Raw genomic sequence first — 5,145 nt, forward strand, 5'->3', positions numbered from 1 at the left:
GTGTGTGTGTGTGTGTGTGTGTGTGTGTGTGTGTGTCTCCACGGGCCTATGTTTATATCTTAGGATTTTGATAATATGGTCAATTTTAGTCTCATAAAGATTCCTGGAGTGTGGTCTAGCTATCCTGGTTCACATCCTTGAAAAAAATCTGATCCTCCTCCTCCTGGCCGTGGTCAGTGGCCAATTGATAGCAGTGGTTACATAGCAGTGGTAGAGGTGACATTGCATCCATAGACACCAACATCTGGCACAGGCCATGCCCAGATCTAATGGTTCAGGGGCAGGGTGGGAGGCAGAAGAGGCTCCAGAAGACCAGAAATGCTTGTTTGTGCAGAACTTGTCCCTGGCTTCTGGGAAGAGCCGAGGCTTGGGCAGTGGGGAAGGACGAGAGAAGGTTTTACCAACAGGCAGGAGTGCTCCCAACAACAGCAGTCCTATCTGAGCCTCAGTCCTGGGCTGGACCTTACCTCCAACCCTGTATCACAACACCCCAAGAGCCCTCCAGCCTCGTGTGGGGTACACCTGGGCTTTCTCTACACACTGGAGTGGGTGATGGGGAGCACTCCCTTCTAACCACCCTGTGGCTGGAATAATCAAGCTTGAGATGCAATTTTATGGGCTTGTGTTGCTTTCTGTTTGCTTCTTCATTGAGCTCTTCAAGTTTTGCCACCTCATGTCTTATCAAAACTCCTGTTATTTCATGGAGATACTGAATTATCATGGCTCTCTGGTGACAGCCTCATACCCTTCATCCAGATTACCAGAGTGCTTGCTTCTCATCTCCCCCCTTTCCTGTTGTGCCACTTAGGATGTGGTCAGTTTTGTGAGAAAGTTTTCCAGACGTGTTTCCAGATCTTTGTCATAGCAGTTCTTTTATTTCCTGTGTTTAACATCTATCCTTATTTTGTCACCGCTTTTGATGATAAAGTCTTTCAAAGGCAATTTAAAGTATACACAGAGGTGAAGAGATGCTAGCCTTCTGCCACATCTGCTTTCCATTTTAATTTTTCCTGAGGTTAACTTTTCTGGAGATAGTTAAAGCCACCCCCACTATGAGCTGCCTCCCCCACCCCTGAAGCTCAGACCCTGGAAACTGGAGCCTGTCCATCTCTCTTGCTATTGTGTGAGTCACTCTACCCTTTGCCATGACAGAGGAACTGGCAGAAACCATTAATGGCAGGAGGCGTGTACCTGGGCTCAGGGTTCGGAGATGCAGTCTGTTACAGCAGGAAGCAGGCCTGCCCATGGCCGCAGGGGCTTACAGCTGCTTGGCCCACGTCAGCCAGGAAGAGGACAGCTGCACCAGAACGGGAAGCAGGGTCTCCTTCAAGACTCACTCTTGGAGGCCAAAGTCACCCATCTGGGTCTCAAGCCCTAAAGGTTCCAGAGCCTCCCAACAGCAATAGAGTTTTACCTTCAAGTTCTGGTGGGTATCCAAGAACAGGGGGAATGGCCAGCAATTTTGAGGGTCCATGGAACCCCTGGTCAACAGCTTCATCAATGTTTAACTGTAACTTTTTAACCCTAAGATAAACTAGAAAGCACCAGGGACAATCAGGTACCAGCTGCTGGTGGAGAAAAGAGACCTAGTACTTCGTGCTTATCGGTGAGGTGGTTCATTGATGAACTCTGAACACACTAACTGAAAATGGATCACAATGACTTCTTTCTTTTTTTAAAAAAATATTTTATTATTTTTATTTTATGTGTATGAGTGTATTGCCTGCATGTATGTGAGTTCACCTGTGTCGTGCCATGCCACAGAGGTCAGAAGAGGGCTTCGGATTCTCCTGGAACCGGAGTTAAGGACAGTTTGTAGCTGCCATGTGGGTGCTGGGAATTGAACCTGGGTCCTCTGCAAGAGCAGTCAGTGCTCTTAACTCCTGAGCCATCTCTCCAGCCCAATGACTTATTTCTTACAGTAACATTTTTACCACTTATTGCTTACAAGCTGCAAATGATTTTTAATGTTAGGTTTTTTCCTACCTGATATGTAGAAGAATTTATGAATTCAGGTTTGGTGTTTTACTGAACACTTTTAGAATAAAATAGAAGGAAATCTGCAAGCACTGGGTTTTCATCAGGAAACTGAATATGGGTAACACGTGCTGTAGGGGCCAAACTTCGTATTTTACTAACATGGTGGCTAACCATTAGTCAGAGTAGCCCTTGTTTAAAACCCATTAGTCTTCCCAATCCTAATGCCAACACTGCAACATTACATATTAATTAGCAGCCAATACAGGACGACTGTTCTAGCTGAATTTCTGTTGCTATGCTAAAATACCCTGACCATCAGCATCTTTGCGAGTGAAAGGGTTTATCTAACAGTTCCAGGCCACAGTCCATCATTGTGGGAAGTCAGACAGGAATTGGAAGGCGGTCTTTCCTGCCATGCCACACCACCTCTGACCAAGACACTTCAAAGCCAAGGGAGCTACGGAGGAACCATGGAGAACGCGCTTGGTGGTTCGGAGGCTGGCTGAGGCTCAGCTAGCTTTCTCAAACAGTTCAGGACCACCTGTGATTCTTCCCACAATGGCCTGGATCCTGCTGTATCAACAATCAGGACAATCCCCCACAGATGTGCCCACAGGTCAATCTGATCTAGGAAATTCCTCAACTAAATTTTCCACCCAGATAATCCTTGGTGGTATCAAGTTGACAGTTAAAGCTAACTCAGTTACTCATATAGACTTTCTTTAAAAGATCTTATTTATCATTTTTATGTATATGAGTGTATTGCCTGCATGTATGTAAATGTGCCTATGTCCTGCAATACCCTAAGAGGTCAGAAGAGAGTGTCAGATCCCCTGGAACTAGAGTTATGGATGGTTGTTAGCCACTATGTGGGTGCTGGGAATCAAACCTGGGTCCTCTGCAAGAGCAGCCAGTGCTTTTAACTGCTGATCCATCTCTCCAGCCCCCTCTTATAGACTTTCTCAAGATGACCTGAAACTCCTGACCCTCCTGCCTTTACCTCCCAAATTCTGGGATTACAGGTATGAGCCACCACATGCAGCCTAATTAATTAATTAATTAATTACTAACTAGTGTTGCCCGAGTTCCCTTAGGGTCCCCTGCTCCCGACAAACCACAGAACACATCTTTATCTGAGTTTTGCATCATTTATGCCTTTGGAGGGGTAGCAACTTACAAAGAAACACCTGACACCAGCACCTAGCTCTGTGGGGCTCCTTCCAGATTGCATTTGCCCCCCGCCTGCCTCATCTCGCATCCCCACCTACCCACTCATCCCACAGGGGTCCGTGAGGGATCCACAGGGTCTTGAGGCCCCGCGGTGCCCCATGGGGGTCCAGGGCAGGCTTCTCGCCTGCTCCCTGTTCCCTGCTTCCCAGAATGGTGCCAATCCTTTCTTTCCAATCCCTCCCTACCCTCGGCTCCACCATTCTTCCCAGGGTACCCTGTGCTAGCCCATGGCTCTTCAGAAATCCAGGAGGAATAAATCATTTTCAGGCTACAATTGGTTAATTAATTAATTAACTAATTAATTAGAGACAGGATCTCACTATGTAGCCCAGGCTGAATTTAAATTTTGCTAAAATCATCCAGGAAAATTCACTCATCCTATCCACACTGTTGCAGACAGCTGCTATGTGACACTATTTGTGGATGGTGGGGGTGGTTCAAACAACCCCAGATAGGGAACTAACAACAACAACAGACCAAAGTGATACCACCAAAGTCCAACTTGGTGAACCAATGAGTTTACTGGGGTTACTTACAGAAGCAGAAATGACTCAAAGACAGGTGCATCACCAAAACCCCACCCCAGCATGCCTGGCAGCTCCTGAACCTGGAAACCTGGAGCTCACTGCACAACTTCCAGACAGCTCAACAGGCTGAGGAGTGTCTCCTCCAGGCGACTCAGCTGGTCTCTGCCTCCTCCAGGAGGCTTGGCTGATCTCTCCCTCTTTCAGCTCCTCCAGGAGCGTCTCTCAGTAATCAATGCTTATATAAACTTGGGAAGGAGGAGCATAGAAATTCTGATCATTTTCAGGGACTTCCTCAAGCTCCTCACAGCACATGGGGGGTGGGGCTGGTGGCTAACAGACCCCCAACAGCAACACAAGAATTACAGACTGAAGAAAACTTAAAAGCAGTTCTGTAATTCCGGTTACTTGGTAGAAAGATGCAAATTCAAGGCATCCCTGGTCTACAGAATGAGTTCAAGGCCAGTCTAGGGAAACAAGTGAGACCTTGTCTCAAAATCAAAAGTACAGTGAGAGCTGGGACATGGCTCAGTTCCAGAACTTGCCTAGCATCACAATCATGAGTTTAATTCCTTGTACCGAGAAAAGAAAAAGAAAACAAAAAGACAAAGGACATTAGCTAGATCCTGCACCTCATAAACATGGATCCTAAAGTAATAAACTATTAGCAAGAGGCAGAAAGGAATACTCAAAAGCACTTTTCAAGAGCTCGTTATGAGCTAGTGAGCTCACAACCCTACAGCTGGGGACAGGACTTAGCACTGGAGAACTGGTTAAGGCCCTGTGCTGAGCTAAGATCAGCTTCCTGCCTTCAGAGACAGCAATGGACCAAAACTGTGGAAGAGAAGATAAATCTAACAGAAATTTGTCAGCAAAGATCATACACCGAGTAAAACACACTGAAAACAAGTCTTTTTAGATTAGAAAATGGAAAGTGTATTTGAAGACTCCCTCACATCTTAATATTTTAATGAAGATCTTAGAAATACATGAGATGGACTTAAAACAGTGTCCAGTCTACAAAGGGGAGGGTCAACTCAGAGGAAACATCTCATTCATGCTTCCAAGTGAAGCCAGACATGGTCGAGGAGGTCCTTTGACTTATCTTCACATAGATGGAACTGGTAAAAGAAAGGAGCCAAGAGCTCCTCCCAAGCCCATGTGACCCCTGAGGAACAGATCCTCAAATGACCTTAAGTGTAAAAATAATTTATTTGGGCCAACTGTATGGTCTTAAACACCCAAAAGGAAAGTATAACCAAAGAGTAAAGTCATCAGTATATTTCTTTAAGAGTTCAAGAGATTACACTTCCCAGACATTAGGCTTAAGTCTATATAAAAAGTTAGAGAATTATTTCTCATTGATGATTTTATTTCTAACCAGAAAGTGCTGCTCAGATGTAAGACTTCA

The sequence above is a fragment of the Nannospalax galili genome, unplaced genomic scaffold, assembly GCF_000622305.1.
Source record: "Nannospalax galili isolate Female #2095 unplaced genomic scaffold, S.galili_v1.0 scaffold810, whole genome shotgun sequence".
Classification (NCBI taxonomy): Eukaryota; Metazoa; Chordata; class Mammalia; order Rodentia; family Spalacidae; genus Nannospalax; species Nannospalax galili.